The 14,176-nt window shown below is 44.6% G+C and overlaps 1 long non-coding RNA gene across 1 annotated transcript; it reads left to right on the top strand.

The window, feature by feature from the left end:
* Positions 1-32: 32 nt before the first annotated feature.
* On the top strand, positions 33-13,060 carry LOC147996998 (uncharacterized). The gene is made up of 3 exons (XR_015652715.1): positions 33-197; positions 10,643-10,772; positions 12,577-13,060. It is a non-coding gene; the product is annotated as an uncharacterized LOC147996998 (long non-coding RNA).
* Positions 13,061-14,176: the final 1,116 nt, after the last annotated feature.

Genomic DNA, 14,176 nt, shown 5'->3' with positions numbered 1-14,176 from the left:
GCAGGTGGGCGGGGCTGAGTCCAGCGGAACCTGGGAAACTGTCAAGGTCTCTGGGGAAGAGACCACGCAATAGGAATAGGGGTTGGTTGAACTTTGGGTCTAAGATGTATGCAAGGGTGGGAGAGACCTGAGATTCCACTCTACAGTGACGTTTAGTGACTAGAAAGGACACTGGGCATTTAAGGATCAGAACACCGGTAAGAAAAGCCTACCTCCTACAAACATGAGAGAGATGGGTGCTGTGTAAAGGCCTACAGCCGAATGCTCTTTAGACTTTTCCTCAGCTCACGGACCTTTCCTAGTTAGGGAAATGATTCTGTCTTTATGTTTTATCTTATTTTTGAGTGGTTGGCCCGGAACTTGCTATGCAAACCAAGCTGGCCACAAACTCACAGAGATCCGACCTACTTCTGCCTCCTCAGTGCTGGGGTTAAAGATGTGCACACTACACTGGGCACTGTTTATTTTGATTTAATTAAGACAGAATTACATCATTCCTTCCTACTCCTCCCATATTAGTCCCGTCCACATTCACAGGACCTCTCTTTTAAAAGAATTTTTTAATTTGTATATGAATGCTCTCTCTGTATGTGCACCTCCATGGTGGAAGAGAGCATCAGAGCTTACTGTAAATGGTTGTGAGCTGCCATTGGTTGCTGAGAATTGAACTCAGGACCTCCAGAAGAACGGCCAGTGCTCTTAACCGCTGAGCCATCCCTCCAGCCCCAGGGCCTCTTTTTAAACCCTTGTTGTTACATATACATATAAATGAATAAATACACAATCTTTGAGTCTGTTCAGTGTTGCATTTGAGTATATGTTTGTGGGTCTGACCACTTGGTATTGAAACACCACTAGGAGCTGTAAAACCAAAACAAATGCCACACAGATGTCAAAGAGCCACATTATACATTGTTATTAAGTATTCCACAAGAATAGTTTCTGTTTCTTAAGTCGAATGTATCCTGCAAACCATGGCCCGCTCCTTTGTCTGGCTAAACTCCTGAACCTGTGATATGACTGTCTTTTTGCCTTACAAGAATGTCTTCCTAGATACCTTGATGACTCTCTTTCCACATGATGTTTTCTTGCATTTGTTTTTATGGCCTCCTTTCTAACAACCAATTATCCAGACATCTGTTTTCCATCAACAGTAACCCTTCTCCATAAAAGGAACCTCAAAAGCCAGTAAGGGGCTGCTCTCTGAAATCCTGACTTCAGGAGAGACAGCCAGCTGGCCAGTTGTAAATACAGCTTGCTTTAATTGGACACTCAGGAATTGTTTGTCCCCTCACCCCTTGCCCCTGCCCCCGCTCAGGTCTAAAAGAGGCTCGTCCCTGGGGGAGACCAATTCTCCCTCCTTCTGCAATAGTTAACTGATTGTAGCTCTCCTCTAGGGGAGGGGCCCCATGAGCTTTCTCTAGCTACATTTGGATGTCAACTGTGTTAGCTTCCACTAGGCTCCTCCCAGGGACCTAGCAAAGGCCAGCACTGCCAGGTGATAGACTTCCTCCCCCCAACCCCCTGTGTGTGTGTGTATTCCTCTCTCTCTCTCTCTCTCTCTCTCTCTCTCTCTCTCTGTGTGTGTGTGTGTGTGTGTGTGTTCCTCTCTCTCTTCCTTCCCACCTTTCTGTTCCCATGTGTTCCTTGACAATCTCTCTCTCTTCACCTTTCTGTCCTTCTCTGCCTGTCCCTCCATGTCTGTATGTCTGCCTGCCTGTCCACTTGTCTGCCTCTACCCCTGCTCCAGGTCTTCACTCCTCTCCCTTCTCCCTATAAAATTCCTTTATACCAGATCTGTTGCGTGGCATAATTACACAGGGGCATGCATACCTTGGCATGGGCCCACCTCCTGGCGTTATCCTTCATAGCAAATGGTTGAAACTGTGCAGGTCTTTAGGCTGAGATTTCCTGGGTGTAGCTCCCCCAAACCAGCAAGAATGCACAGTTTCACAGCAGACGCCTTGGTCTTCAGGCTCTTACAAACCCCTCCCAGGCCTTGTTCCTTGATGTATCCTGAGCCTTAAATGCAGTCGGAACTGTGTATCCAACAGTTATACTCTGCATCTTGACTAGTCGTGACTTTCTTCAATGTCCTCTTCCTGTCTTTGGGAAAAGAAATTCCTTTTCCCAAAGTCTGACCATTTAGACAAAAACTAGTATTCTCTCAGGGACTTGAGAAGACAGCTCTTGCTTGCTAAAAGGCACTCCTTACTTGGATAAAAAGAACCTACAACTCTTCCATTAACATATGCTTGTGGTCCCTATTAGTATATTAAGGACTATGCTAGCTTCTAGAGTCCCTCAATCCCTACTCACAAAGTACTTGTTATATATTTCAGTCACCTGAGCTCACAGGCTCCCTTCCTCAAAGGTACCCATTTTCTTATAACCCTCGAGGTGTATGCCTCCCCTTATCCCATCCTCTCTGCTTTCCCAAGAGATAGCCTTGGCACCGTGGAACAAACTTTCCCCCTTTCAAGCATGTAGCTTTATTTACAGTCTCTTTACTGCACCCTCACATTCGAAGAGGGATGAGATCTACTCTTACTCTGGGTCCGTGCTACTTGTAGTAGCTGTGGTATCCCTGGTAGGGAGAGATTTCTATTTCTGTCTGAGATTTTATTTTATGGGTATGAATGTTTCGACTACATGTATGTCTGTGCCCTGTGTGTGTTCAGTACCCATGAAGGTCAGAAGAAGGCATCAGATTCTCTGGGACTGGAGAAATAGATGCTTGTTAGCCACACTGAAGATGCTGGGAATCAAACCAAACCAGGTCTTCTGGAAGAACAGCAAGTGCTCTTGCCTCCTGGTCGTCTCTTGCCTGATTTTATTTTTATTTATTATATGTATGTGCCACAGTGCTAAAGTAGAGGTCAGAATGACACAGGGGGAGTCAGGGTCCCTTTGGGGGTTCTTTTTTTTTTTTTAAACATTTTTTAAAGTTTTATTTCCAGTTTACTTTATGTGTCTGAGTGTTTTGCCTGCACGTGTGTCTGTGCACCACTTTCATGCCTGGTGCCTATGGAGGCCAGAAGAGGACATTGAATCCTCTGGAACGTGAGTCACAGATGCTTTTGAGTCATCAGGTGGGTTCTGGAAACTGAACCTAGGCCCTCTGCCAGAATACCATGGATCTTTACATTACACTGTGGTTATACCGTGCCAACTCTCCAGCTTTTGTCTTTCTTGGTCTCAGTAATAAAAGAATCTAAGAATAGACAGAAATGGAAGCTCGAAGACACTTTGACTAGAATTGAAGAGAAAACCCCAGGTCAGGCCAGCTGCAAACCGTAGCAGCTATCAAAGGAGGAGGTTGGCGGAGAGAAGGGAAGAAAGCCATGGTAACGAGCAGCCATGGGGTAGAGTAGGAGGCTTTAGAGAAAGTCCAAAATGTTGCGTGTTTGTGTTGGAAGCCCAAAGTATTAGGGAAAATATGCTTATAAAAGAGAAAGAACCAGGCAGTGGTGGCGCATGCCTTTTATCCTGGCACTTGGGAAGCAGAGGCAGGTAAATCTTTGTGAGTTCAAGGCTGGCCTCATCTACAGAGCAAGTTCTAGAACAACCAGGGGCTATACAGAAAACCTTTGTCTCAAAAGACAAACAAAAATAGAGATAGAAGAAAGAAAAAGAAAAGTCGCTATGCTTTTCTCAATAATTCAGAAGATTGGACTGACATGACTCTAAGTTATGGCACTGGGGATAGGGATTCTGTGGAGGAAAAGTACAGTATCACATTGTGATGGTTTGCATATGCTTGGCCCAGGGAGTGGCACTATTAGAAGGTGTAGTTTTGTTGGAGGAAGTGTGTCACTGTGGGGGTGGACTTGGAGACCCTCCTCCTAGCTGCCTGGGGATGCTCAGTCTGTTCCTGGCTTCCTTTGGGTGAAGATATAGAACTCAGCTCCTCCTGCACCATGCCTGCCTGGATCCTGCCATGTTCCCACCTTGATGATAATGAACTGAACCTCTGAACCTGTAAGCCAGCCCAATTAAATGTTGTCCTTTATAAAGCTTACATTGGTCATGGTGTCTGTTCACAGCAATAAGATAGAAGTTAGTACCAGGGACTGGGGTTTTGCTGTGATAGGCCTTTTGTTTGGAAGAATGTGGATTTTGGGACTTTGGATTTGGAAAGCAGTGGAACGCTTTAAATGGGGCTTCATGGGCTATTTTAGTAGGAACTCGAAAGTCTTTGTTACTGAGAGTGATTTGAATTGTGCAGGCCTAGCCCAAGAGGTTTCAGAGGAGAAGAATTTTCGTATGTGCTGTAGAGACTGCTTTTGTGGTATTTTGGTGAAGAACGTGACTGCTTTTTGCCCTTGTCTGAAGAGTCAGCCTGAGGCTAAGGTGAAAAGACTCAGACTAATTAAATTGACAAAGGAAGTCTCAGAAAAGCCCATCATAGATTTTGTTCTCTGGTTAAGTCTCATGAGGAGCATTTTAATGAAAAAAAAAAAGGAAGTTGAAAATGGAAAAATAGAAAATATATGGTTCAAGTATTAAAGGGACACCAGGAAGTGGAATGGAGCTGAATCCTGTGATCAAGGATATTAAATTGAATTAAGGGAGTAATGACCTTGGGGCAAGATCCCACCCAGCTAAATTAGCTGTAGGCAACTTAGTATAAACCTTTAATCCCAGGAGACCAGTGTACAGATCTCTAAATTCAAGGTCAATCTATGGAGCAAGATCCGGGACAGCCAAGCTTAGGCAGAGAGGGAATTAGAAAAGAGGAAGCTAGTGATAACGTCATAGAACAAAGGGGCCATGTTCCAGCTCCTGCAAGCAGCAGAACTCAGCAGCTTCCGTCGTGTGCCTCTGGCTTTATACGCAAGAGAGGGAGACTACTGGGACCATTGATGCTGGTTGGCTGGAGCTAAGAAAGAGATGAGCATCACTGGGGTGAAATCTTCTGGGAAATGTTTTTAAGAGCTGTGTTTCAGAGATGTTGTACCTCGTGCTGTGGCTGGACTTGGTAATGTGTAAGCGTCACCCAGGTGGTACTGGTTTTGAAGGCATGAAGGGGTCATGAAGAGCAGCTGAGGCTGGGCACTGTGGGAAGCTGTAGAAGGCCCCTGGTGAAGGTGCAGCCTCAGTTGCCATTGATGGCCCAGGACTGAAGGGGTCAGGCAAAGGAGTTGAGGCTTCGCACCATGAAGAGAGCATAGGAGAGGCTACTGGTGAAGCCTAGATGCAAAGGGAGACCCCAGTGTACTGGAGACGCCAGTACCATGGGATGACCACCAAGAACAACAGCAACAGTGGAGTGTGGACCAACCTGGAGTTAAACTGCACAGAGGGCAGAGCTGGAGAAGTGAAGCTGAAAGACCCTCAGACAGAGGAGACTCTCGCTCCAGTCCTGAGGACACTCACCACCCCACGAACACACGGGACTCAGTCTTGATGTAAAACAAAGAGGTTTACTTGGGATACCAATGCATTGGGGCTCGACACGGTCTTCACGCAGGAGGGATGTGAAGAGCCTCGAACAACAGAAATGTACAGCTTAAATAGTCATTTAAGGTTACACAGTTTCATTAGCTCAGCTATTTCGGTGCTAAGGATAACTAGGCAGATGTTTCTCATCCTGGAATTCCTGGGACAAGGCTGTAACCATATCAATGTAGCTATTTCAGTACCAAGGACGTCTGACTTGATATATGTTTTCTTATCCTGGGGCTCCCAGGACAAGGACCAAGGATATCTGTCTTGGCAGGTGTTTCTCTTCTGGAGTTCCTAGGACAAAGCTATAGCTATGTCAGCACAGCTGCATTCAGTACCAAGGACATCTCACTTCTATAGTGGTCAGTAAGCTTCTCAGAGATGTTTCCTGTCTTGTAATTGCCCTGGAGTAAATATGTTCTATGCCATCTGTTCTTATGGTCCAGCAGCTTCCTAGAGAGTGGGTGGGAATGTGCTTTCTGTACTTTCTGGTCTATTGTCTAACATCTAGGGGCTAAGCAAGGGCCAGCTTAAAAGATTCCCATTCTTAAGAAATGGCTGCACTAATATCAAACGGGGATCTTTCAAAGCCAGCCCTTTGGAGGATCATGTGTGGATCCCAGACATTGAAACAATAACATTGAAGCTGCCTTAGACACCCAAAGATACTAAAGATGCCAGAGTCACCGGCTGAGGAAAGCTGGTGACAGGGAGTGGAACCAGCCCAGGAGAAAGAAGTTTGTTGCAGTCAACAAATATGATAAAGAAGTTGGGGATCTAAAGAACGCTTAGACATCAGACATGGAGGTGCAGAGTCCGGAGTCTGCCCAGCTGGTTGCCTGTCTTAATTCAGGGATTACAGTTAAGTGAGTGGATGGATCTTGGAAGAGACTTTGAACTTTGGACTTTTAACATTGTTGATACTGCTATAGGCTATGGAGACTTTGGAAGTTGAACTAAATGTACTTTTTATTATGCTAAGTTTAGGTATGGCCTTCATAGACTCCTGTGTTTAAACAAGCCTACGGAAGCCTGGGAGTGGAATGTGTTGGTTTGCATGTGCTTGGCCCAGGGAGTGGCACTATTAGAAGGTGTGACTTTGTTGGAGGAAATGTGTCCCTGTGGGGGTGGCCTTGGAGACCCTCCTCCTAGTTGCCTGGGAATACTCAGGCTGTTCCTGGCTTCCTTTGGGTGAAGATGTAGAACTCAGCTCCTCCTGCACCATTCCTGCCTGGACACTGCCATGCTCCTACCTTGATGATAATGGACTGAACCTCTGAACCTGTAAGCCAGCCCCAATTAAATGTTACCCTTTATAAAACTTACATTGGTCATGGTGTCCATTCACAGCAATAAAACCCTAACCGAGACACCATTACGTGACTTATTTATCCAGTCTCCTAGCTTAAGGTGAGCCTGCTGTCTGACAGAAGAATGACACAATGCTTTGTCTCCACCATGGCTGTAGGTTCTATCCTTTTGACCAGGAAGTTGTTATTTCTAACAAGAGGACAACTTTCATGAGTCAGTTCTTTCCTTCCACTGTGTGGATCCCAGGGATCAAACTCAGAGCACCAGTCTTGGTAGCAAGCTCCTTTACCCACTGAGTCATTTTGCTGGCCCCGTTTTTATTAAAAATTTGTATATTTATTTGCTGAGGTTTTGTCTTTTACTGTCTATTGTAATACTAAGTGTGGTACTAAGTTCCCCCCAAAACCTGGAGTTTGCACGTAGCCCCTGGGACACTACCCCCAAGTTAATTCTGATTGGTGAATAAGGATGCTGGTAGCCAATAGCTAGGGAGAAGAGAAGTAGGTGGGGTTGGGGTTTTCTCTGGCTTAGAGAGAGGAGACCATGAGGAGGGGAGAAGAGAGAAAAGGAGGAAGTAGCCATGGAAGAAGAAGAACCTGCAGGGGGAGAACCTGAGCCGCCATGGGCTAAAGGCCAAGAGAATGTGGCCATGTGGGCTGGCTGATTGGAGCTAAGAGTAGTCCAGATGGAACAACGAAATGCGGGAAGTGATAATTTGGGGTTATTGATAGGAAGGCAGAGTCTGACAGCATGGAGGGCAGGCAGCTGCCGGCTACTGTGCTGCCTAGGGCATATTAAAAATATAAAGTCGGTCCTCAGCGCTGAAAAAAAAAATTAAAAAAAATATAAAGGCTGTGTGTGTCTTTCATCTGGGAATATAAGTGATTAAAGGTGTCTGGGAACCCCACACGGGATTTTTTAAATATTTTTACTACAGTTATTTATTCGTTGGCACTGGTTTTTGGCTACTTTATTGGGTTCTTATAACTTCTACCCTTTCGACTCTTTTTTTTTTTCCTTTTCTTTTTTTTTTCGGAGCTGGGGACCGAACCCAGGGCCTTGCGCTTGCTAGGCAAGTGCTCTACCGCTGAGCTAAATCCCCAACCCCTCACCCTTTTGACTCTTGTCCCACCCTAATCCTTCCAACCCCCAACACCAGGTAGGAGAAAAAGGTTAAAGGGGACAGGGGCCAAGACCTCTTTAGACTTCTTCCTGCTGACTAGGGGTGTCAAGTTCCTTGGGGCAAGCCTAGTCTTCGTGTCATGATACCTCCAACTTCCTCTTCTCATCTTTGGTCATGATCACTTGCCAAATCACAACAACAGGAACCAGATTCTGCAGCCTCCCCAGAGCACTCCCCGGCCCCTGGCTCAGGCATTTGTACCCTCTCAAGAGTTCCCAGAATTCAAACATAAACTCTCTGCAGCTGGGGGAAAAAAAGTCATGCTCCTCCTAGTGCATGAGACAAATCATAGTCGCCTGCTGTAAAGTAGCTTATTATCCCACACCTGGGATTAAAACAAAACCATATTCTTGTAACATAACTGGGTTTTTAAAGAAACCAAAATTCTTAGCTACATTTGTTTAGTGTGTTTTGGGCTAGAGTAAGCACTTATGTGCTTTCATAACACGGACGACAACCTGTGGGGGTTGGTTTAATCCTGCCACCATGTGGGTTCCAGGGATCTAACTCAGATGGGAAGACTTGGCAGCAAGTGCTTTTCCCACCAAGCAGTCTCACTGGCCTTCCGTTTAAGTGAACACTCTCCTCGTTTGCCTCTCTGGATGTGCCCACTCTTTGCTGAAGTCATGCACCTCCCATCTATCTGCCCCTATTCGAATCCCCTTAGCTTTCTGCTACTTGGCTGACCTCCATTACTGAACCTGCCAGCTTTCTTAGACCCTAAGACAAAAAGGATCAACTTATTCTCGTTTTCTCCATCTCTGTTTTCTTGTAAGATTTACAGCTTGCCCATTGTGATAGCTAATCTTGGTTGTCAGTTTGGTCAAGCTGGAATCAACTAAAACCCAAGCAATTGGGTATGACTGTGAAGGGTTTTCCAGACTGAATCCTTCGAAGTGGGAGACCCGTCCTGAATCTGGGATATTTGAGGTAAGAAGACCCACTTTAAATCTGAAGCACTCCTTCTGACGGCAGCCTCCATAAAAGGACCTGGCAATTAGTTGGTATTAGATCCTACTTCTTTGGGATTCCAACATGGACTGAAAAAACAGCTGGGACATGCAGCCTCAAGGACCGAACAGTTAGGAGATTCTTGGCCTCTCCGTTAGGAGAGAACCATTGTTGAACTAGCTGGAACATGGTCATGATACATAACACGTGGTGAACACCTACACGTACGGGAATCATTCATAAACATCAATACATTTGCATACTATATATTTATGTATCACATATTTACTGGATGATGTTTGTATATCATCTATATTATCTCCAGGAGGAAGGTGTGCTGGTTTCAATGAGGAATGTATGCCTCATAAACTTGGATATTTGAACACTTGAATCCCAGTTGGTGCAACTATTTAGGAAGGTATAGATAGGTGGCTACTCAAATAAATAAATAAATAAATAAATAAATACATAAATACATAAATACATAAATACATAAATAAATATGCAATAATTATAACAATGATACATTATATTCTATCTAGAATATATAATGAGTGTATTCGTTATATATTAATTCTAATATCATTCTATATATGCTGTTCCTCTGAAGAACCCTGACTAATACACTTCCTCTGTTGACTTTCTCTCAAAATTACATGCCAAATTGTTCTCTAGCTCCCTTCAGAGTCTATTTTTAAGGAGGCTAAGAACCCAGAAACAGGGGCTGGGGATTTAGCTCAGTGGTAGAGCGCTTGCCTAGGAAGCGCAAGGCCCTGGGTTCGGTCCCCAGCTCCGAAAAAAAGAACCACAAAAAAAAAAAAAAAAACCCCAGAAACAGGGGGCTTGAGACCCCATATGAACAACAATGCCAACCAACCAGAGCTTCCAGGGACTAAGCCACTACTCAAAGACTATACATGGGCTGACCCTGGACTCTGACCTCATAGGTAGCAATGAATATCCTAGTAAGAGCACCAGTGGAAGGGGAAGCCCTGGGTCCTGCTAAGACTGAACCCCCAGTGAACTAGACTATGGGGGGAGGGTGGCAATGGGGGGAGGATGGGGAGGGAAACACCTATATAGAAGGGGAGAGGGAGGGGTTAGGGGGATGTTGGCCTGGAAACCGGGAAAGGGAATAATATTTGAAGTGTATACCCAATTTAATAAAGATGGAGAAAGAAAAAAAAGAACCTAGAAACAGGAACTCCAAATTCTCAGTTAGCACTCACATTAGCTATGTATGATTTTGTAGCTTTTGAAATTACATTGCTCAAAGGATACAGCCAGGCTGAAAACAAAAGTTAAAGATTAAATAAAGTTTAAACATTAAATAAAATGGCATGAGTTGGTTTACTAATTCTCTCAAAGAATTTCCTTTCGTAAATGAGTTTTTAAGTTGTTTTATGAGGTATGCTGTTCGGATTTATGGATGAGAGATGAATTTTAACACAGTTAAATTCGAAAGACACAGGAGCCTGGCATAGTGTCCCAGGCCACACCCTTAATCCCAGCACTAGGGAGGCAGAGGCGGCTAGATCTATGTGAGTTTCAGGCCAGTCTGGTCTACAGAACGAGTTCTAGGACAACCAGAGCCACATGGTGAGGACTTGTCTTCAAAACAAAACAAGGGACCACAAACAGGCTGGGTACATAGCATGTGGAAAACCATGGGTTTGCTGTACAGCACTGTGCAAACCACACCATGACACTTAGTTGTTTTTTTTCTTTTCTTTTTTTTTTTTTCCGGAGCTGGGGACCGAACCCAGGGCCTTGCGCTCGCTAGGCAAGCGCTCTACCGCTGAGCCAGCCCACCATGACACTTTGTAATCACAATGCTGAAGAAGTAGAGGAAGATCAGAAGTTTAAGGTCGTCTACAAAGTGAGTTGGAAGTCAACTTGGGGTTATATGATCTCCTGCTTTAAAAACAAAAACAAAACAAAGCTAGGAGGTGGTGGCTCACCCCTTCTATCTCAGCACTTGGGAGGCAGAAGCTGGTGAATCTCTGTGAGTTCAAGACCACCCTGATCTACATCATGAATTCAAGGACAGCCAAGGTCACATAGACCCTGTCTCAAAAAACCAAAAAGAAAGAGGAAAGACTTGACTCTTAACCACTGAGCCATCTCTCCAGCCCCAAGACTTAACTCTCAACACATAAAAAATAAAACTAGACCTTGAATCCTCTTTCCCTCTTCATTGTAAAAGTAACTTTTACCTCCTCTGATATATTTGTTGTCTCCAAGGCTCACTCCCTCTGTCTGTTAACCCAGGCCTAGTCCTGGAACCTTCTAGCCTCCATACAGTCTATTCTAGGCCTAGAATGTTTTCAGCCTCTGAGACTTGCTGCTGAGACTAACCCTTTCCTGGTTCTTTCTGACTCTGGCTGGCTGGTTCAACTCAACTGTTCTGACTCACTTTTCAACAAACTGACTGATTCAATCTGGCTTCTCACTTGGCCTCTCCTGAGTTACTTGGCATGGCCCTATAATAACTATGACAATATGTTCTAATCTTCTGTCTCCTTCTCATTCTCTGACTCTGTCTTTACCTGCTTGTTCTCTCTCTGCAGCCTGTCTCTGTACAACTGTCTCGGTAAAATTGCCCTCTCTCTTATGTACTGCCTCTTAAGTAGCTTCTCTTTCCTCTGTCTTCTCGTGAGTGTTGGGGCATATCCTATTCTGTCAAACATTTCTCCTATCCATCACTTTGCCACTCAATTAGACATCACTTTCAAACTTGAGTGTTTCCTTCTACAAACTAACTTTATCCTCATTGTTTGGGGTTACAGGTGTATACTAAGGGCACATATGCATTCCAGAGGGATTAAAGGTGTATGCTAAGACTGAGCCACACCACAATTAAAACAGTTTTTTTCCCAGTAAATAACACGATCTTGGGGTTCACAGTGTGATCAAATATCCTACAACATTCTGTGCCTTCTCAATTTTCCCAGTCTTCTTGCACACACTTATATTGTGTGTTAATCTATCACATGTGTCTGCGTGTCACACTGTAACTTGCTTGTGTATTGCACATGCACTTGATATATCACACACCTATTTATTTTGTGCTTCATACATACATTTAGTGTATGATGTCCTATATATTTACTGTATTTTGTTTTTGTATTGTTGGGTCTAGGGCTGCTATGTTTCAGTCACCTGGATGGGGGTTGAAGGTAGGGATCACAAGGAAAGGAAAAAGGAGGGAGAAGGAGAAAGAAGACAGATTGAACAGGAGGTCTCCATTACACATTGTGCACCAGGAGAATGTGGCCGTGTGAAATGCCCCCTGAGGACAAACTGGGGGGACAGAAATAACCCAGGCGAGACTGAAACAACAATGACTGGGGAGCACAGCTGAGAAATAGACAGTGTAGCATAGAAGACTAGACTAGACTAGACTAGCCACCCAGTAACTGTGCTAAGGCTGATTAAATAAATCTAGTAGGACTCAGCCTTGATTACTGGGGGGCTGGCCGGGTCCTATTAATAACTGATAGAGTTAATAAACACCATCTATGACAACATTGTATCATATAGACATTTACCATATTTTATGTATCACATGTATCTATGATTATACATCATATACATTTACATATTATATATTTATGTATCACATCTTTACTGAATGGTATTCATAATATCTTCTATGTACTTTTTGTCTGTCTCTATTCTAGGTCTAGAACACCAGGCCCAGAAAGACACGTATGGTGGTTTGTTTTTTTTTTTTTTTCTTTTTCTTTTTTCTTTTTTTCGGAGCTGGGGACCGAACCCAGGGCCTTGTGCTCGCTAGGCAAGAGCTCTACCACTGAGCTAAATCCCCAACCCACGTATGGTGGTTTTAATTAGAAATTTCCACCATAGATTCAGGTATTTGAACACTTGGTCGCCAGTTAGTGGCACTGAGAAGGTATAGGAGGTGCAGCCTTGCTGGAAGAAATGTGTCACTGGGGATGGGCTCTGAAAGATTCTATCTTTGCACCATTTCCAATTTGCGCTCTCTGATTCATGCTTGCCACAGAAGACGTGAGCTCTTAGCATCCTGTTCCCACCACTGTGTCTGCCAGTTGCTGCTCTGCTGTCCTGCCACAATGGACTCTTATTCCTCGGGAACAATAAACAAAAATAAGCACTGCCCTCCTTCAGTCACCTTTGATTATGTTTTTGTTGTTGTTGTTTTTTATTCCTTTGCTTAATCACAGCAACAGAAAAGTTGCTACCAGGAATGGGTTTTTTCTTCAAAGAACCTGACCACGATGGGTTCTGGAATGTGGAAGACTTTGGAACTTTGGCCTAGAAAAGTGGTTGAATGTGAAAGAGCGTACCCCTAAATGGGGAGCCGTGTCTCTCGCTCCGATCGCAGGGTGGGGTGCCCCCAGGAATCACGAGGAGCCATTCTTGATGTAACAGCAAGAGGTAGCTTTATTAACGAGATCCCAGGTCTTAGCGGGATCCCGGGTCGACACATATCTCACACAGGAGACAGAGGAATCGACCCCGAGCTTCCAAACTCGGGGGTTTTTATAGGGGAGGTAAGGGGCATTCGCGCGGTTACACATGATTGGTCAATTCAAATGGTGCACAGTTACTTTCGGCGCGAAATTACATCAGCAAGGAGTACGCGCTCTCCAGCAGCTCGGCAGGCAGGTGGGGTGGCTCATCTCACTCAGGGGGGTAAAGGAAGGGGAGGGGGTGGCTACGGATGGTCAGTGTCCTTGGGGCTGATAGCTGGTTTGGCAAATCCTGTCTCTGGCTCTCCCTCAGGCACGTCCGGCCCTGCACATCCGGACTCTGACAATGAGCAACCTTTATGAAACTCTAGTTCTGCACATCCGGGCTCTGACAATGAGTAACCTTTATGAAATTCTAGTTCTACAAATGCTCTAAGTGGCACTTAAAGAGCTGTTCTAGGGCTGGAGAGATGGCTCAGCGCTTAAGAACACTGACTGCTCTTCTAGAGGTCCTGAGTTCAACTCCCAGCAACCACATGGTGGCTCACAACCATCTGTAATGAGATCTGGTGCCCTCTTCTGGTGTGTCTGAAGACAGCTACAGTGTGCTTATATATAACAAATAAATCTTTTAAAAAAAAGAGCTGTTCTAGTCAGACCCTGTAAGACAGCAGTACTGAGAACAGTTTAGATTGTTGAGGCCCAGCTCAAGAGATTTCAGAGGGGAAAAATGTTGCCAACTGAGCAGAAGAATTTTTGTAATATTTTGGCAAAGAATCTAACTGCCTTCTGCCCTTGTCCTAAGAACTTGTCTGAGGTTAAATTT

This window comes from Rattus norvegicus, chromosome 1, assembly GCF_021556685.1.
Source record: "Rattus norvegicus strain SHRSP/BbbUtx chromosome 1, alternate assembly SHRSP_T2T, whole genome shotgun sequence".
In the NCBI taxonomy this organism is placed as follows: domain Eukaryota; kingdom Metazoa; phylum Chordata; class Mammalia; order Rodentia; family Muridae; genus Rattus; species Rattus norvegicus.
The sequence above is the reverse complement of the archived record's forward strand: the minus strand, read 5'-3'. Positions and strand labels throughout refer to the sequence as shown.